Below are 21,915 nucleotides of genomic sequence, written 5' to 3'. Positions count from 1 at the left end.
GAGCATTCTGTCTGTAATCACCATCTTTGGTACTTGTGAGTCCTCTTTGGTGATGGAGCCCTAACTAATTATTATGGTTATTACAGGCTCTTGCAATACCATATAGTATCACAAATATTTTAGTCTATTCTTTTATAATGTGAAATTTTGAGGGTAAAGCCTCTCTCTTATTTGTGAGTACAACCTAGTGCAGACTCAGGAAGGCAGTTTGGGGAATTTGTATACTATTGATAATGTCAGCACTGTTATTTTTTTATAGTGCTTTAAATCAAGATAATATTATACTGAACTTTCAGGCAAACTTTCCACAAAATGAGCTTTAAATTTTACAGGAAATTCTCTGTTCTTCTTCATCAAGAGTTTTATAAATATATGCAGATAATACAACTATGCAAAGACAAGAATCTGATATTTGTTCAAGATGACTGTCAGTTTCCAAAGATTCTGACAAACACGGTTTTTGAAGTTTTATATTTGGGGACTGAAACTGGAAAATATAGCTTAGAGTTAAGCCTCCTTAGCCTGCCCATCCACCTATCCCTCCTTGCCGAATCACTCATTCCCAGGGCATTGCCAAATTATCATAAGATGTAGAACCTACAAGAGGGGCTGCTTTCTCCTTCAGAGTAAGGGCACATGTCTTTTCTTTCTAAATTTTTGTTATTTTCACCAATGCTTCAATCTATCAATCTTTCCCAGGAACTCATAACTAAGAAGATCACAGGAGGATGATTTTATTTATTATTAAAAATTTCCACCTCCTCCTTACCTCCCTTTTCCCTCCCCGTCCCCACCTCACCCTCCTTCTCTAGTCCTAAGAGCAGTCAGGTTTCCCTGCTCCATTGGAAGTCCAAGGTCCTCTCCCCTCCATCCACATCTATAAAGGTGAGCATCCAAACAAACCAGGCTCCCACAAAGTCAGTCCATGCGGTAGAATCAAAACCCAGTGCCATTGTCCATGGCTTCTCAGTCAGCCTTCATTGCCAGCCACATTCAGAGTGTCCAGAGGATGATTTTTTTTTGTAATCAACACTGCATTACATTTTATTTTGTTGTACATTCTTGTAGAACCGGGTTCATTTTTCCAGTTTTGTAGAAAAATAGATGTTCCAGCCACCATTTACTTAACTGTCTAGTATTGAAGACCAATCAATACATTCCCTGGAAGGATGAAAATGTCTCATGACTAACTTGTCTTTTAAAAATTCTTTTAAGACAAAAGTGAGTGTGTGTGTGTGTGTGTTTTAGAGATGTGTGTAGGGTAAGTATGTATGTGTGTGTTTATTCCTGAAGAATAGCAATTTCACAACAGCGGCCAACATGGGGCTTAGTAACTTCACTTCACCCCTAACTAAAGTTTTGTATAAACCAGTGATTTTACTACAAAAAAACACTGTCCTTGAAAGAAAGGAATGGCAATCAGACATCAGTGCAAAACCTGGAATGATTAGGTCATAAACATGGCACTTAGAAAAAGTAGCTTATCAGAATATTCCACATTTAAGTGGTTACTCTTCTGTCCCTCCTTTAGTTTCTCCTCAAAGAAAAAAAGAAAAAGAAAAAAAAATTCTTTCTTCAAAAATCCCCATTAAATGTAGGCTTATAAAATTTCAGAAATGCCTTGTACCCCCCCCCCCCCAAAAAAAAGAAAAAAAAAACCTGCACTAACAATTCTTATAGTTCAGATCTGCTGCTATCCCAGCTATGACTGTAAGAGCTCTGCTGTCAGTAGCTCTCCGGTTTAAGACAAACTCCATCTCCTTCACTTACAAAAAAGGCTTTCTTCCCCTTGACGGACAAAGATCTCTGACTTGTTTGGAAATGATTCCAGCCTGAAAACATTCCTCCACAAATCTCTCCAGCTCAGAGTATGATGAGTGTGGAACATCCAGATTGATAACTGGAATTTCATTGTAAATTCTCTCATAACCTCTTTTCATTTGGTCTATGGTGATGGTAGAAGACTTCCACGAGGATTGGAATAAATTTAAGATCATCTTGAATGCACTTTCTCTAGTGGACTCTAAATCCACTACAATGGCTTCATACACAACCTCGTGGTGAAAACGAGGTACTTCCAGTTCCTTAAGGCAGTGTTCAGCTTCAGGGATATCTCCAGAGAGTAAGGACTCTTTAAGCAGCGTATCAATCTCTTTAACAAGGTGGTTGACAGACTGCTGCCCGCCTCCAGATCCCTACACGCTGTCTTTGCGCTCTCCACCTTTAGACACACTCAGAAGCACAGTAGCTTTATCCAGAGTAGCTTTAGCCTGTACACAATCTGCAGTTCCTTTGTTACTATCAATATAGGGAGTGCATAAAATTCTATCTCCAACAGCTCTGGCATTGAACTGGCCCACCACCTGTGGTGCTCGAGGAGCGTGCAATGCTAATTCAGGCAGATCCTTCAACAACTTCTCAAACGACTTCTCCACATCATTTGTGCTCATTACTGTCCCATAAAGGTCAGAAAGTAGCTTCGATGTCATTTCTCAATGCCTGGCCTTCCCCTCCGACGTTAAGGACACTGCCAACACGGCACTCCACTTTTCATTTCACCAAGGTTTAAACCTCTTAACATTTCCACGACTTCATTCATGTCTCCATGCTCAAAGTATTCCTGAATGAATACGTCAGCGTCTTCTCAAACGCAGTCTCATGCAGAGGCAAAACTACAGTTTCATAAACACAGTTCTCCTGGTCATCATCGAAGTTCGGATCTCCCATATCCACCTCCTCCACATCATACACCCTTGCCTCCTGCACCACCTTTCCTTGGCAGCCCCCTTCCTTTCCCAGATCTGGAATGCCTATCTAGCAACACTCCTTTTGGACTGGTGGGCACAGTTACTCCGCTTCTGATTGTGTCACTTCCATTATCACTGACTGAATCGCCTCTGCCAGAGTCCCGCAACGAGTTTTTCCGTAGCCGTCGTTTTGCCTTAGCATTAATTCTAGTTTTGAGAATAGAAGATGAGAAAATCCAATTTCCATTTATTTCCTTCTCTATTTCCTCAGTGTCAGCATTTTCTTCATCACCAGAAAAGAAAGAGTCACTTAAATTACCAGGATCAGCGGGGTTTATATTCAGGATCTGCTCATTTTCTACATCCATTTTTTCCTTTATTTCACTTGCACTGATTATACACAAATTATGAAATTGAAGCCCTCCTTTAAAATCTCCTCTGCCTGCCCCCTCCAAGCCGCCACCATTTGCGTGAGTCTCGGCCCACCGGACCCAGCTCCTCAGCCTCAGCCTCAGCCGCCTAGGAGCGCCTCTGGCCCCTCTTGCTCTGTTTCTTTTTTGAGAAGGATGAATTTTCTCTACTTTCTTCCCTCTAATTTTCTCTAATTTCTTCTTGGATAAGAAGGGGGAAAGGCTGACTAATTTCTTGAAATGGAGTAGAAATGTGAGGTGCAAAGTGAATATGACTTCCAAAATCAGGTTAAAAATTATTTGCCAGTGTAGTAGTTCTAAAATGTGGGGCTGAGTGGGAGGTGATTAAGTCACACAGTATCCAAATTATTAAATGAATTTATGTTGTGTCCTTTTTACATACTGTTCTCTGCCATGTCATAATACAAGAAACCAGCATTAAATGTGACTTTTCAGTCTTGGATGTGCCAACATCTGCAGTCAAAAGAATTTTTAAAATAATTTATTCAGTTTGTCTTACACCTTATAGCAACAGGAAGCAGGCTAAGACATCAGGGAGACAATTAAATGCAAAAACAGAATGACTAATATGTAATTAAACCATTATCAGCATAAATTTGTATGTGCTAAAGTGGTGCTTCAGGAATTAATAAAACAAAGTAGGATAGAAATAGAAATAATTCATAATTACTTGGTAGCAATTTGTACCATTTCAAAAGGGAACAATTTACCCATTATTTACTATGTTTTAATCCCTTCCAACATACAGTAAACAACAATTAATTTTTCAATCACTCTCAGATTTCACTTTTGGGATATTTAATAAAAATGGAGTAGAGTCTTTATTACATGCTCTTTAAGTTTAACAAAGATGCTCATTTTTGTTTCGGCATTCTTTGGAATTTCATTCTTTCTATTTTTTCAGCAAGTTTTTAATATTTTCTTAAAAATTTCCACCTCCTCCCATTTCCCTCCCCCTCCTTCCATCCCCCCTCCCTCTCCCTCTCCAGTCCAGAGAGCAGTCAGGGTTCCCTGTCCTGTGGGAAATCCAAGGACCTCCCCCCTCTTTTCAGGTCTAGGAAGGTGAGCTTCCAAACAGACTAGGCTTCCACAAAGCCAGTCCATGCAGTAGAAACAAAATCCAATGCCATTGTCCTTGACTTCTCAGTCAGCTCTCATTTTCAGCCACGTTCAGAGTCCGTTTTGATCACATGCTCGGTCAGTCCCATTCCAGCTGGCCTTGGTGAGCTCCCATTAGATCAGCCCTGCCGTCTCAGTGGGTGGGCTCACCCCTGGCGCCCTGACTTCCTTGTTCATGTTCTCCCTCCTTCTTCTCATTTGGACCTTGGGAGCTCAGTCCAGTGCTCCAGTGTGGGTCTCTGTCACTATCTCCATCGCCAGATGAAGGTTCTATGGTGATATGAAAGATATTCATCAGTGTGGCTATAAGATAGGGCCGGTTCAGGAGCCCTCTCCTCAGCAGCCCAAGGAACAAACTGGGGACATCTCCTTGGACACCAATGATAGCCTTTGCTAGAGAGGATGTAGAGTAAGGGGAACACTCATTCATTGCTGGCGGGAATGCAAATTTGTGCAACCACTTTGGAAAGCAATGTGGCGGTTTCTCAGGAAATTTGGCATCATCCTACCCCAGGATCCAGCAATACCACTCTTGGGAATATACCCAAGAGATGTCCAATCATACTACAAAAGCATTTGTTCAACTGTGTTCATAGCTATAATTTGTAATAGCCAGAACCTGGAAACAACCTAGATGCCCCTCAATGGAAGAATGGATAAAGAAAGTGTGGAATATATATACATTAGAGTACTACCCAGTGCTAAAAACAGTGACATCTTGAATTTTGCATTCTTTCTTAAGACTAAGTAACATTGGCAGCCACATTCAGAGAGTCTGGTTAGATCACATGCTTGTTCAGTCCCAGTCCAGTTGGATTTGGTCAGCTCCCGTTAGATCAGGCACATCTCCTCTTGATTGGACCAAGCCCTCATGCCTGACTTCGGTGCTCATCTTCTCCCTCCTTCTTCTCTTCAACTAGATCTTGGGAGCTCAGTCCATTGCTCCGATGAGGGTCTCTGTCTCTATCTCCATCAATCGCCAGATGAAGATTCTATGGTGATATTCGAGATAATTATCAGTGTGAGAGTGGGATCCTAGTCTATTTGGATGCACACCTTTTTAGGCCTGGATGGAGCGGAGAAGGCCTTGGACTTCCCACAGTCCAAGGCCTTAAGTTCCCTCTTAAGGAGGGAGGGGGAGAGAGGAGGGAGAGTGGGGGAGCAGGAGGGGAATAAGAGGAGGGGAGGAAGTGTAAATTTTTGAATGGAAAAATAAAAATAAAAAAGAATCATAATACATAAAAATAATATAGAAAAAAGACTGACATTTCTTCATATGAACAAGCTACATTATATTAAATTTTGCTGATTTAAAAGCAATTGCATATTTTCCACTTTTTGCAACTAAGACAACTCCTGCTCTAACTATTGGTACACTTCTCTTTGTGAATATGATTTTATAGTGTATGGATCTATACTTAGAAAAGAAGTTTGTGTGGTAACTCCATGTTTAATTATCTGAAAAACTTCTCGGGAGTTTTGGAAAGAGCAGGGCTACTGTACTCCCTCTTGGTCAGCTTATGAGAGTGTAACTTCTGTACACCTTCACCCTCTCTTGCCTTTGCACTCCTCTGAGGCTGACATTGGAGCTTCTGTGAGTGTCATCTCAGGATGATCCTGAATTCCATTTTCTGATTAATTATGTGCAGTTTTTGTGTTTATTGACTACTTGCTGATGTTCTGCAGTGAAATCTCAGTTCAAATACTTGTTCATCTTCAAAGGTCATTGTTTATATTGTTGCCTTGAGGGATGGGTTTTTTTTAATCAGAAAATCATATATCTGAATTCAAAAGTATTCGTAACTACCTTTCCATCTATTTTCATCTGGTGTGAACAGCTATTCACAGGAGTTATTCTTCTCCAAGTTTTTAATTATTTCTTATTTTTTAAATCACTCATTTTAAAAATCATACTGTGAGTTTGTTAGAATTTAACAGGAAGGAGCAAGAGTACAGACTGGGATAATGCACTAAAGAGGAAGCTGGGAAAGAAAGCCAGGGAGCCACATCTCTGGGGCTGCTGGAAGAACTGTCCAACAGGCTGGGGTTATTGATAGTGGCTCTGTTTTTTCCCATGGTTGGCTGCTCTGAAGACAGAAAATCACTTTTAGTCATCAGAGTCCTGTGTGACATCCCCTTGTGAATGCAATTAGTTTATTACAGCAGCGTTTAAGGAGACCACAACAATTCCTTTGGCCATTTTTCTGTTCTTGTTGAGGATCATGCTGTCACTTTAGTCAGAATCAAAGAAAGACCACAAGTTTTCCAATTAGTGATTTTTCATTTTCTCCCGATAGCATCCAAAATAAATTAAACCCATGTGCCGACCTGAAGCTCACATCAAACTCATTACACTGCAGTATTTAAATAACTTCAAATATATCCCCAGGGTTCCTTCTAGGTGGAATTATAGAGTCTTTCAAGGGGCAACAAAGATTGCCTTCTAATACTCCCACTTCAAGGACTGTTTCTAAAAGGTAGTGCCTATTAAAATATACTAAGACTATCCATAAAAGCTAGTTCATCACCTAAAGTCCCAGAACTTCTAATTCCACAGGCAATAAAGAGAATTCTACATTTCAATAAACCATGAAGAAGATTCTGAAACAAGAAAGAGATCCACAGAAACCCACATCCTTTCATGTGAGAGACATGCCGTGGGAGATGAGCTTCCTCTTTATAGAATTAAAGGTCTCTGCTATTTCTCGGTTTTTCTATCAGCTTCATTCATCTTCTTATTTAAAAAATAATAAAAAGCAACCAATCAGAATGTTATAAATACTTTTTATATATATTATATATAAAATATATAATACTTTTATATCCTCTTCACCCTCCCTATATGTCTATAGTTTCTATCTTTGATTTTTAAAGTATTTCCTCATAAAATAAATTTTAGATGATATTCTTCCCCTTCCCCAGCTTCTTTTAGATTCTCCCCACTCCCCTATTACTCAAACTTCAAGTTTTTCTCTCCCAATAAATAAATAGACTCATGAAAGTTAAAACAAACAAAAATGCAATAAAAACTAAAATAAAACAAAATGGTTTTTCCATATCCTATCATTTTGATACATTTTATCTCATTGATTATTTGGAAATAAATTTATTTTCTGATTTCTATCAACTTCATGTCATCTACAGTCTTTCCTTCTTTTTCTGACCTAACCTCTTGCCTCTGACACTCACTTGGATCTGCCTACAGGTCTGCTGTGCTTTTCAGGTTGATTGGAAAACAGCTTACGTGAGTTTGGGGGTGTCTGGCTCTCAGTGCTGACTGTGACTACTCTTCTCACTTTTTCTAGCTCTTTGCTTCAGAGTGATTAACTGCTAACCCACAGAATCAGAACAACGTGCTGAATCCTTTGGGGTTTTTTCAGCTTTCTTATAATTTGGGGCCACTTTTTTTTCTATCTACACATTTTTCTTAAATGTAAATGTTAGTATTATAAGTCATGGAATTAGTATTATAAGTCATGGAGTTGATGATTTATTTCCCTAAAAACATTTCCTATCCTATCTTTCTCATTTTCTCCTTTTCTTTATCCTAAGTCCTTTTCCTTCTCTCTCTCTCTCTTCTCTTATTACACATAAAACCTAAATAGCCCTTAGAATTGATAGCAATATATGACTTAGTTAAAGCATGGAAAGGGGATTTTAGTCCTATTGCCAGGTGGAACTGAATTTTGTAAAGAACTCAAGTGAGCTAGATTCTTAATCAGAATATCTTGATATCAGCCTGTGAAACTGTAAGAAGAGCCCAGTTATATTTGCCCACATATACAATGTATAGGTGTCAAAGATGTTAAGAGTTTTGATTTCACTTTAGCTAATACAAGATGAAAATATTTCCTTACGCCTTTGTGGCCTTTCCTGAAAATACCAGTATTGAAAAGTCTAAATGATGGGGGATCTGGATTATGCATGAGACTCTCAAGTCAGCTCCTCAGAAGACTGACCACAGGCCTATAAATGGTGATAATTGTTTTGAAGAAGACACTGATGATGAGCCTAGACCTGCCTGTTTCGGTGAATGTCTAGAATATCTGTCCTTGCTTGTGCAATTTGCTTCTGCACTCAATTATGCTTTAGGAAATTGAGTCTCTTTGTTGAATTGATGCCTAAGGGAATACTCATGTCCATACACCTCATCCTGTCCCAACATAGAAAATGTGAATATTAATTTTACAGTTAGTGATTCAAGGTTTCTCTGATACTCATAAGGGAATATTGAGGTATCTTTGGGACCTATAAAATCTTCTTCAGGGTGCTAGGGTCCTGGACACTTACAGGACACCAAAGCTGCCTTAGACCAGTGGCTTTTGGGTCTCTCCCTGACAGTTGCTCCATCATGTCTTCCTTTAAAATTGGATATAGAAAACTAGTCAATTCATGTAAGCATACATGTGCCCTTTATTATAATATTTTAAATTTCTAATAAAAAGTCATAACAAGAGTATATATATATATATAGCCTCAGGAGAAGTTTTGGCTCAGAATCCCCAAGACCAAGTTCTCAGCACAAAGGAGATTTATTTGCTCAAAGTGGCAAAGGGTAAGGATAAGAAAAAAAGACAGAAGACATATGGAAAGGAAGAATGGAAAGGCAACCAGTCAAAGGGGGGCAGATTATTTGTTCCTGAGGGACAAAGTACTGATAGAAAGAAGGCAAACCTGGCACATAGGAAAATGGCAGTTTATAAAAGGCAAGATAGGAAACCCCAAATTAGGATGAGGCATTTAATTTTTATTGGGCATGTTAAGTAGGCGAGTGAAAGAGGCTTTTGATTGCTAGACTACAGTACTTTAATAGTGGAACCTTGGTAGTCAGTCACAGGAGAAGGAAGAGGCCAAATAAGGGAAGAGACCTTGGCAATTAGCTACAGGGATGCTTTATAACAGTGATTAGCAGGGCAGAGGGAAAACTTGGGGGAAAGAGAAAGCCCTGCCCGGGCACAACATTCAAATCAGTCAGTGTCCCTTCACATGGTTTTGTGCTTTTGAGTCTTACATAAACACCTTTTAAAGTATGTTTACTTTAAGGATAATGTAAATTCTCTAAATTTCTGTTACAAGGTACATTTATTTTATTCTGAAATTTATTCAAAACAGAAGCAAGTAAGATCATCTTAAGGAGTGAGAAGAGATGTGTTGAAACCAGCTGAACTGAGAACCAGGAAAGACCCTTGTTCCCAGACTCCATTCTGACTTGGGTTTTCTGTAACTAGCTGCTTAGCAGGAGGAAAGTAATGAAAGCACATTCAAAGGCTATGGGTAGTGCCTGTGCTCAATGTAATGATTCAAACAGTTGATGTTTTGCACCATTTGCTTCTGTTTTGAGCTCTGTCCCAAGTTCTCTTCTGTACAATACTCCTGGGAACCAACTGGATCCTCCCTGAGAACCATGTGAAAGCCTCAGTTGGGCTGAGAAGCTCCAGATTCCATTGTGGGCTGTTAAGAGACAGGACACTATGATAAGAGCATCAGCATAACAACCTCAGCTGGTCATTACCACTTCAAGACGGCAGAGGTACTAACCAGCCGATGGATGGACTTCTCTATCCCCAAATTTCCCTTTTAGACCCTATGAAACCCCCAAGCCCTCTGTACTATGTACTACAGTCTCCTCTGCATTGGAAAGACTGCATCCCTTCAGCTGTTCTGATTAAAGAACAATTCTGCATCTGAAGATGTGTGTCTCCACTTTCGTTTATTTTCATGTCACCTCAGTCAGGCCCCATATAACGCCCATTATGGAATTTTTCAATGAAATGTGTTTCAGTAGATTCTCGCTGCTCATCTTTATATTCTGCGACCACTGACTTCCTATTAAGCACCCTTTAGTTTGTTTCTTCTTTCTTGTTACAAGTGTGCTTTTGCCGAGTTCCTCATTCTTCTTTATCACACATTTTTACCTTTTCTTTTTCTTCTTTCAAGCTTGTTTCATCTTAAATATTTCAAAGTCTATTTTGCAGAGCTGGAGCTGGAGGCAGCAGACATATGACTTGCTGTCTCGATGAGCTTGATCAGGTAACCCATGTATGAGGCTCACAGGAATGACTGTACAGCATTCCAGACTGCTATATCATATGAGAAGACAGAGTACTTTGCCAAAGTGCAGAAGACTTTTATTTTCTGACTATAACAGCTTGAGTTGAGCTTCATACAGCAATATTTATCTGCGGGAAGACAAAACCTTTAAAAATTTCCAAGAGGTCTCATATGGTATGTGAATTGATATAAGTATATATATTTGCACCAATGATATAAAGAAATCCTACCAGACAAGTAGGTGAGATGAAGGAGGTCTGACAGTTTATGGCAGAATCTCAGCACACAGCTTAGAAAAGGACATTGGATGGTGCTGGATTTTAGCATTTGAATAAAAATAGGAGACCCTGCATTCATAAGGTGAGATGAATAGGATTAGACAGATATTTTGATAGAATATTTTATTAATTATTTGTCAAAATCATACACTGTATTTGAGTCACCTTTGTTACAACTTTTCCTCATAAATTCACAAAAATCCACCTTCACCGCACTACTCCTATATGTGCTTTGCTCATTTTAACTTCGCTTAAGTTCTGTGTCTTAAAGATGTACATTGTCTACTTTATTTCTAGTTAGCATTATGTCTTTAGAAGGACTGGTTTAGATTAAGAATTGTTTAGGGCTATATTGGAAATAATCAGAAGGAAAAATTCACCAACATGATTGCCTAAACTTGAGTTGAACAAAGACAACAGTAGAAATGATAAAGTGGTATGTGGTGTGTGTTGGGGACGGGGTAGGGTTTTCTGAACATCTACAAAGAGCTACAGGCAACTGAAGAATGCTGAGAGTGTGAGAAATCATTTTCCTGTGCAAGATCACACACAATTAGTTATCCAATAACAAATGATTAGCCCTGAAAAAAAAAAAAAAACAGAAAAGTAACTTCATATAGACTGAGCAGGGTGAGTGTGTGTGTGTGTGTGTGTGTGTGTGTATGTATGTATGTGCACACACATATATGTATACACACAAACACAATATAACAACAATTATCGAAAAAAAACATAAATTGAATAGAGCAAGAAGAGGTAAAAGAGATATAAGGGGTGTAAAGGAAGTGGGAAGAGAAAATTATGTAACTATGTTGTCACATACTAAAAGAAATATATACTTTTGAAAGTCTAGCCTTTAGAATACCGAAATAATGTGTTATCAGTAAGCTGTCAGCTTTATTTGGTCTATTTTTAATATGAGACTATGTATGCATAGTATTTACTATGTCTAAACCCATATATGTACTTATGTCTTGCTTTTTATTTAAGCCTTGATTCCATATTAAGAACGAAAGATCCTAAGATAAAATGGTGGCCACATTAAATAAACCTTTTTTTTTCTTTTTCCTTTTTGTTTTTAATATGTGCTGTTTCCAGATGTAATGACTGCCTAATTTGTTCTATTATAATAAAAATTTGGGAGTCAGAAATTGAGATAAAGATTTGAAAAATCAAAGAAAAAGGGAGCAATTTGCTGTCAATCCTCCAACATTTTTCTGAACTGCCATCACTGGAAAATTCCCAGAACTCCTCCTCCACATTTCCTTTTCCCTCTCAACCCGCTCCTGAATTCTCCAAGAAATTTACAGTTCATACCGGTCAACCAATCACTGTTCTTTGATTCAAACTTGCTTTGTTAGCCCGGTACACTGGCTTTATAGACAATTCTCCTGAAACATTTCTCCCCATTTGTCTAAATAAAATGGAAAGGTTTTAACTCTAACAATGCAAAACTATATAGAACAAGAACAATTATCAAGGAAGAAATATTATCACAATGTCCAACTCATTAGTATTTGACAAATTCAGAGAAAATTCTCATTATCTATCTTATCTTGGTGAGTTCAAAGTTTTAACCAAATTTGCTGTCTGTTATAACTAAGGAGAACTCTGACTGTATGTCTTCAACCCATTAAAGACCTAAGAAGGATAAAATATTCCCAGAGTAAACAGGAAGGGCAGAGAAAGCAAGTTCCAAAACCATAAGAAATAACCGAAACAGTCACCCAACATACCTCTGTAATGTTTGGAGCATCCATCTTTTGCTTACAGGCCAAGATTATCTGACAGACTTTTCTATGAATTAGGACTGTTAAAGGACTGTCTCCCCTTGTTTTGACTAAATTTCAGCAGTGTTATTTCTTTGTGTTCTGCTTGTCCAGTCTGTACCATATAGTGTTAACAGTCAGGGCAACGGCAATTTCTTTGCCACAATGAAAGAAAATTTTATAAGAAGATTCTTTGATACCCATCATCCATTTATGAAGTAGATTGCTGCTGCCAAAAGCATATGTGACTCACTGTAATGAAAAACCTCATTTTAATAAAATGTTTTAATTTCCAAAGTCTGTAGTAGGTCTCTGAAGTCTTTGTAAATGACCTATCTATCTAAACTATGTCACGAATGGCCTTGAAAATAGATCTAAAATGACTTTAAGTTTTATTGAATAGATGACTATTAATCTGTATCTCTTTATTTCCCTTAATAGTTTTCAAGGACTACACCATTACATTTTAAATGAGCTGCAAAAGTATAAGTATAATACCGTAAACAAGAATTATAAACATGGAACACAGTAAAACAAAAGTAACCTTACATTTGTGTCTATATAAAAAATCTTAAATAGTAGGTAAGACATATATACAGTAAAAGAAAAATAACTTTAAGTATAAACATACCAAAATTCATACCAAAGTAAAACCTTTGAGACAAGTAGTGTTTTTTTTAAACTTGAAGGTAGGTACAATAATTTACCATTATATTCTATTGTTTCTCTATTGCCCTTTTTCTTTTCAGAGAAAGCCCGGAATCTAATTTTCTTTGCTTAGTTTCCCCTCTGACCAGGATCAATAACAACTAGTGATCACCCCCCACTAAATGATGAAAAACAACCCTTGAACAACCAAAAACTTCCTATCCTGCATCTTGGGAATGTGGGCGTGATGTTCTTAAAATTACTTCCTGCTATCTGAGGGTGACAGAATTTTTAGGGAACCCTGAAATAATTGAGTTAATGGTCAAGTTCTGGGAGAGCTACCTGTTGTCCAGTCTTGTTGTGATGGGAGGGTGCAAGGATTTTTCCATTTAGGTTGCAATCAATGACTAGAATAGCCTGTGAGGCTGGACTATCTTAGCTAACTGCTTTGGTGTTGTCTTTAGCAGTTTGTAGTACAAACCTGCCCTTTGGATGGTGTTCATCAGCTTACTCGTGTTACCACAGTTCAGGGGATTCATCATTGTGGAGTCCCAAAATCCTTTTGGAGACTTCAAAGATCTCTGTTAGGAAGGGTCAGAGATCACTGCAGGAAACTTAAGCATGTAATAGAATATTATTTTAAGGTATGCTATATTTGTTTCAGCTGTGGAATATATGTGAAAAAATGGAAAGATATGTTGCATTCCTTTATGTTACATTTGTTTAACTCTGTGAAGTTGTGTTGCTTTGCCTGTCTATAACACCTGACTGACCTATTAGAGAGGTGAACAGCCAATAGCAAGGCAGGAGAAGGAATAGGCAGGGCTAGGAGACAGAGAGAATAAATAGGAGGAACACCTTATTATCCACAAGCTGTGGGAGATATTTAAAGTATTTAAAAGATGACAATGAAACTAAAATATGTTTAAAGTATGGAAATATAGAAACTTTAGCCAACATTTGTCAAAGGTCAGCTTCATGTGGAACAAAACTTTATCTCTTCTCTTGTTCCATGCAAAGTAGTTTTAAATCAAGCACATTTAAATATCGTCAAAAAGAATAATTTTTTGCCTTAAATATTACTGAGAGTCCAAATAAGAGAGTTCTAGTACACAGATGAGAGGTATAAAAGTAATTTAGAATTCAGTCAAGAAAGCAACTCACTGCTGATTCCTCTGAGTATCTCAGTATTCCTGATACCTAAATAAGTTGTAAATATGAGAATTAAAACCCACTACTCATTTTTAAAGACTGATGAGACTGAATTTCTGGATGGTGTGGTAAGTCTTTCTGTATATGTGCTGCTTTTATTGGTTAATGAATAAAGCTTTTTTGACCAGCGGCTTAGCAGAAGAGAGCTAGGCAGGGAAACTAAACTGAATGCTAGGAGAAAGAAGGCAGAGTCAGCGAGAAGCCATGAAGCCACTGCCAAAGACAGACACCTCTGCTAGAGCCTGCCAAAACTTTGCCAGTAGGCCATGACCTCATAGTGATGCACCTATTCATGGATATGGGTTAGTTTAGGATACAAGAACTAGCTAGCAATATGCTTAAGGTATTGGCCAAATAGCATTTCAAATGATATAGTTTCTGAGCATCTGGTCTGGGCATCCGGAAATGAACTAACAGCTTCCAACAACACCTGGATATGAAGCAAAGAGGCCTTAGAGAGCAAATTCATGGAGTATAGATGTGCTCAGAGGATACCCAACCAGTATCATTTATAGTCAGCCAGGTGTGTAAGATTAATGAGATCACTTGGAAGATGCCCCTACACTTCTGGTAAATTCCTTGTCCCATTGTCCCCTTGTCCTCTTGATTAGAGTGGCCATAGAAACCTTTTTGATAGGGCTAAAATAAATGCACATCAGACTGAGTGTCCAGAGAAGCTGTTAAGGAATGCTCTTCCTTTTAGAGATAAAAAAATCTATTCTAATAGCAGGGTCAGCAGAGTGAAAATCTGCTTTCCATTAACAGAAGGAATATTATGCATAGAGTAAGAGAGCTAGAAACACTCAGCCCTAGATGGGATATCTCCATTAAATCCCTCCCCTCGGGGCTCAGGAAACCCTGGCATAAATGAGGCAGAAAGAATGGGGAGGCAGAAGCAACAGAAGACACCTACCTGTTGACTAAGGATTCTGTCCTGCCATGTTTTGCAGTCATTCAGTCCCAAAGAAACACACAGAGGTCTACATTAATTATAAATTGATTGGCCCATTATCTCAGTCTTCTTATGAACTCTTATAACTTATATTAGCCTGTAATTCTTGTCAGTGTTAGCCATGTGGCTTGGTACCATTTTCAGTGAGGCAATCACATCTTACTTCCTCTGTGTCTTGCTTCCTCTCTGTCTGGGTGATGACTTAAGACTGAAACTTCCCTATTCCCAGAATTCTTGTTATGCTGCCTCTACTTCCTACCTGGTCGTCCCGCCTATACTTTCTGCCTGGCTCTTGGCCAATCAGTTTTTATTTAAAATACAAGTGACAGGGTACAGACCATTGTCCCACAGCACTTCACACCCCTCCTTTTTAAACAAGAACTTTAAATTGAATCTACTTTGTTTAGCTTTTCACTGACCATTATCCATAACAACTTGTAACCAACATTATAAACAAAGGCAAGCATCTATAATCCATTTTGGGGAAATACGGGCATAGAAGTGCTGTGGGACAATGGTCTGTACACTGTCACTTATATTTTAAATAAATGCGTATTAGCCAGCAGTCAAGCAGGAAGTATAGGTGGGCCATGAGAACAGGAGAATTCTGGAAAAAGGTAAGAGTCTACAGTTATTTTCCAGAGACAGAGAAAGCCAGACACGGAGCAAGAAAGAAGTTACTGCCTTGCTGTAAAAGGGACTAAGCCACATGGCTAACACAGACAAGTATTATGAGCTAATATAAATTATAAGAGTTAATAAGAAACCTGAGCTAATAGGCCAATAAGTTTATTATTAATGTAGACCTTTTTATATTTCTTTGAGACTGAAAGACTGTGGGACTTGGTGGGACAGAAAACCCTCAGTCAATACCTACCTACCAGATCTTGCACATTATCTTGCTCATTCAAAAGTCAAGGATAACAAAAATTGTGCTATTATGGAGCTGGAAGAAAAGTAATAATATGTGGATGATTAAAAGGAGGAAAAATTATAGTTTATTTAATTAGGAATCCAGATGTGACATGAAGTACCTCTAAAGGCCATTTGTTTAATAAATATCTTTTCAGCTTCTCACTAGAGCATGCTTGTTGCTAATTGTGACACAACACTGTTGTTATTTTAATAGTTTGGCAGCTACATAAATCTCCGCCATTCTATCTCATCTTTATTCATGCTTAATCATCTTAGATAACAGGTGATACTGGCATTTTTAGTTTCATTCAGCCCTTTCAGCATATAGGTCATTCAAGCTGAGAGAAGATCCTTCTAAATTGTATGATGTTGGATGACAACATAAAGCACATAAGAAAGAGATATGGAGTTTCAAGACCCTTTAGTGAGAATAGCTAAACAATAAGAACACAAAACTGGATCTAGAGAAAAAATCCTTAGTGTTCCAGCAATCTTCAGTCATGACTGTGGCATCTTAACCTATAAAAAGATAATACGTCAGACAGAACACTCAGACACTACTAGACTATGAACCATCTATACTTTCAGTGCCACTAACCAATTTGGATTTAATGTGACTCCCCAGATTGAGAGAAGACATTAAATAGAGACACACTCCTGTTAAGTCTTTACAGTGTCCAAAAGGCCAATGATTTCATTTTCTACTATCCTACCCTTTACATGGGAATTTAAGAAGCATGATGTTTGGTGTCTGGCTTTATCTACCATAGAATATCAAAGCAAAAGGGCATGGAATAAGACAGGCCTTGAGGTAGAATAAATGGAGTCAGCCATAAAATCAAACAAAAAATTCTTATTAACATGAATGGTTTAGATTCCATAGTCTCATTAGCTCTTTTGAGAACATATCTTTATACTGTTTTAGCAACCTGTTATTCTGATATAAAGAAAGAGTCACTCTGATACAGATTTGTCTTCCTGTATAGATCACCTGTAATATGAAAATACAAGTGTTAATGTATAATTTACTTAATGCAATTTTGTCATATTTACTTTTAATCATTTAATCTCAGGCTTCATACATATAAGTTGCTTAGCCAGTCACCACTGTGTAGAAGTCAGATCTCAGATCCCTGTCCTGATTGACAACAGAAGGTATATCAAGATGTTTGTTATCTAGGCTCTCTGGGTCTATGGATTCTAGTATAGGTATGCTTTATTTTTTAGCTAATTTCCACTTTTATGTGAGTACATACCATATTTGTCTTTCTGGGTCTCTCTCTCTGAGAAGGGGAAACAGAAGAGATTTTGTGATTGGGCTGTCGGTTGGTAAAAATGGGAACATGGGCAAACATGTTAGGGAAGCATAGAGGGGAAAGAGTACTGAATGAGACTACTGGAAACGGGGGAACATTTCAGGATCAGGAAAAAATGTGGCACAAGTGAATCTCCCAGGGATTTACAAGGATGATGCCAATTAAGACTCCTAGGAATAGGGAATCCATAGCTTGATTTGGCCACTTCCTTTGACTAGACAAGACTTCACATGGAGGGAGTCGGAAACCAACCCAGCCACATATCCTTTAACTACAGATAGTCTGAACTGCCAATAAAATCTGCTGGGGTTAGGGTGGACTAGATTGAGGGATTGGCCAACCCATGCCAGAAGAGTAAGTTCATCCCCTGACATTAACTGGAGAATCAGAACCCACAGCCTGGAAGACTCAGTGACCAAGGATTGAGCCAAACATTGCTGAAGAAAGAAAAAGGTCAGTGTAATGATGACTATTGATATTCTGCTATATTCATAGTTTGGTATCTGGCCGTATTGTCATCAGAGAGGATTCCTGCAACAACTTATGGAAACATGCAGAGATCCATTAAGAATAAGACTCCATGTGTGAGTCACCTGGGAGGTGAGTGGCAGGCCCTCCAAAAGAGTCCAAAAAACTTAACACCAGATAGTATACTACTCATACTGGGTCATTTTGTTCAACCATAATACATGGGGAAGTGCTTAGTCTTACTGCAACTTGATATGCCATGTTTTGTTGATATTTGAGGGAGACCTGCCCTTTTATAAAGAGAAATAAAGAAGGTGGAGTGGCATGAGGGGTGAGAACAGACATTGTGTAGGGGTGTGGGAAGGGAAGGAAGGAGAAAGGGGAAATTGCAGCCAGAATGTAAAAAAAAATCATGTTATTTATCTATTTTTTATTTATTTTATTGGTGATGGTAATACAAGCCTTGAGAGGAAGAGACAGGCAGATCTCTGTGAGTTTGATGCCTGCCTGGTCTACAAAGGGAGTTCTAGCATGGTCAAGACTTTGATACAGAGAAACTCTGTCTCAAAACACAAAAATAAATAAATAAGTAAATACACCCCCTACAAAAAAAATGTTTTAAGTGGAATGCCCGGAAGTCATATAGAAGTGTAGATACCTTCATTGTATCATTTCATTCTGACTCAGCTCTCTGTTTTATAATGATTGTTAATCCAAACTTAACATCAGGAATTTTTAAGAGAATATTGATGGACACCTACCTAATAAATTTTATGCTAACATTCATAAAAAGATGACTCCAGACTTCTAGAAAAGACAGCATGTTCTACAATCAAATTCCAGGGACCTCTGCCCCTGATATTTGATATATTGTTAAAGAGACCTTCCTATATATTTCAAGCTTTGTTCCATTTATGCTTCCAAATGTCTCTCCTGCTCTTTTGACCCTTCTAATTCCACACCTTTTTGTTCTGATATTTTATTGGCATCTGAGGACAGTGAACTGTGAACTGTATGGTTACTATTTTTGAGAGTTTCTTACCTAACACAACTGGTGAAAGCATTTGGTCTCATTCCCAAGTAAAATTATGGAGATCAGGAAATACACATTACAGTGAAAGTTACAGATTTACCCAGGAGTTAACAGCTAAGCTGACCACTGCGAAACAGCCAAGTTTGCTTATGTTTAACTGTGGGGGAATTATTGCCATGGGATAATGGTCTTGTACATTGTAAAGATTTGTCATTTGTATAAGTTTAATAAAATGCTGATTGGCCAGTAGCCTGGCAGGATATATAAGTGGTATGACCAGCTTAAGAGAATTCTGGGAAGAAGAAAGGCAGAGAGATGCAATCACCAGTCAGACACAGAGGAATCAAGATGAGAATGCCTTATTGAGAAAAAGTACCAAGCCACATGGCTAAACATAGACAAGAACTGGGTTAATTTAAATTGTAAGAACAAGTTAATAATAATCTTGAGTTAATAGGCTAAGCAGTTGACAATTAATATAAGCCTCTGTGTGCTTCTTTGAGACTAAATGGATACAGGAGCTCGCAGTACAAAAACGTCCACCTACAAATTAGCACTCCTCAAATTGCTCCTAAATAACATTCAATTTGAACTGAGAGAAGTTTCCAAAAGGCAAATCTTCACCCTTCATAACCATCAAGGATGAAAAGTGAACATAAAAGGAAGATGTTTTATATGCTGAACAGTGCCTGAGTGACCTAGCTTAATTTGTAGTCTACCACAATCATAGTAATACTTGAAAACAGAATATTCTATGCTAAATTTCCTCTTTATATGAACAAGATGGAAATGGTTAGAAGAAAATGGCTCCAAAGTGACCACCAAAGTCTCTACCTTCATTACAGTCCCATCTTCATGTTCCACATCATATTCTCCATTGCAAGAACAGTTGATAGTTGCCATGGTAATGTCTGCTGGAAAAGAATGTAAGAGAAAAGAGTACTGTCACATAAATTTCTAAAATCTCTTTCCATTCCCAGGGAATATATTAATATTTCTATATTATACTCTTATTCAGTCACTCATTTCTTTTACTCTCTCTCTCTTTAGCTTCCTAATCACTGGGGGTTGAGAAAAATGGTTCATGAGTTTATCTCTGAATTTTATTCTTGACTGTGAATAAGAATCTTCACTTTTCAGATGAATCCTATTATTAATTCTACAATTTAATAAGAAAAAAGACTACTAGCTTGTGAACAAAACATGGAAAAAAACTACTTAACAAATAAATTAATTAGGTAACTGTAAAAATGCAGAGGTAATATAAAAATTAAGAAAATGCTTAGAACATATAAGTGAATACTTTTAAATAGTTCACAAATATCAAATTGTTTAATCTACATATATTCTTAAAGTTCACAGTTCTTAAGATACGTCTTTGCATGGCTCTTGATATACTTGTACACTTAACTAAACAGTGAGGGAGAGAAATGAAGCTACATGAAAATGAAACGGAAAATTTCAGGTAAATTGTTTTCAAACAAGTGTGAAAATTACATGTGGTGATAGCCTAAATATATCAAATTGTCCCTAAATATATTACGAATTGAATCAGAATTAACATGCAGTAGATACTGCATAGAAAATTCTATAAATAAATATATAGATGATTCTATAAAAACATTTCAATAGGCAGAGACTGTTTGTTCATTCTCAGCCACGCAGACCCAAAATAATTACACTGAAACTATATTTATTGAAACATTGCTTGGCCAATAGCTTATGTATATTTCTAGCTAGCTCTATATCTTAAATGAACCCATTTCTATTAATCCGTGTATCACCATGTGGTTATGACCTATCTCCTGCTGCAGCTACTTGACTTCTGGCATCTCTTTGACTCCACCTACTTTCTCCTCTATTTCTGCTTGGAATTCCCACCTTATTCTATTATACCCTGTAATAGGCCCAAAATAGCTTCTTTATTAACCACAATAAAACATATTCACATCATACAGAGGGGAATCCCAAATCAATGAATTTTCTTTTAAAGTAATTGATATTGTAAATATCAAGTATACTAAAGAAAAACTGAACGAAAATGAAAGAGTTCAGTTAGATTTCAACTCTAGTAACTAAAAGCTGAACTTGAAATACGGTAGGATTTATCTAAAAATTTAAGTTGAAAAGAATTCTAATTATCAGTCTGCTAACTGTCCTAAGTGAAATCTTAGCTGAAGATCTGAACCAAAATAACACAAGTTTCTTCACAGTGATTGGTCATTTGAAGCCCAATGAGATTTAGGGATTGACACTGAAAAATTAAAAGGCTTTTGTTTAGTCACTGATGTTTAGGGGACTCATGGCAAAAACAAAGACACTCTTACTCAGTGGAAAGAAATTAGTATCTCTGCAAAATTTTACAAACTACCGTCCCTACAAAATGTTGGATGTTTTATTACCTGTTTCATTTTTCTTTATTGTATACATTATAGTCACATAACATGATATCTCAGTATATAATAAGACAATGTTTAATTCAGTCAAATTACTAATATTTTCATAATAGCATACAGATTATATGCTTTTGCATGTGTGTTTTTGGTATGAGTATGTAAAGTCTACCAACATATGTTCAATATACTACTAAGAGTAGTCCTCACAATTAATGATAGTCCTCAGAATTCTTCTGCTCTTATAACTTCACTTTTGTCCTCTTTGATTTTTAATTTTTTGCTCCACTACAACCCCCAAATCATGTTGTACCTTTCCTTTCATGACAGTTTTAATTTGCTTAACACATCTAAATTTAACCATGTTGATGCAAATGGTACATCTCTAGATGGTTAATTGCCATTGCCACCTTGACAGAATGGAAAATTAAGAGACACAGCTCTGAACATATCTGTGATGGCATTTTCAGAGAGGCTTCTGTGGGGAAAATGAAGTCGATTTGGTTTCTCACAGTAGAGCCATCTTTATTTTCTTAAGCCCAAACTTATATATAACAATTTTGTACGCCAATTTCTGCTTCTA

The 21,915-nt window shown here is 37.5% G+C and overlaps 1 pseudogene; it reads right to left on the bottom strand.

Moving 5' to 3' along the window:
* Positions 1 to 1,725: 1,725 nt before the first annotated feature.
* Positions 1,726 to 3,115, bottom strand: LOC125411067 (programmed cell death protein 4 pseudogene; annotated as a pseudogene).
* Positions 3,116 to 21,915: the final 18,800 nt, after the last annotated feature.

Source organism: Myodes glareolus, chromosome 25 (assembly GCF_982192425.1).
Source record: "Myodes glareolus chromosome 25, mMyoGla1.1, whole genome shotgun sequence".
NCBI classification, from domain to species: Eukaryota; Metazoa; Chordata; class Mammalia; order Rodentia; family Cricetidae; genus Myodes; species Myodes glareolus.
The sequence above is the reverse complement of the archived record's forward strand: the minus strand, read 5'-3'. Positions and strand labels throughout refer to the sequence as shown.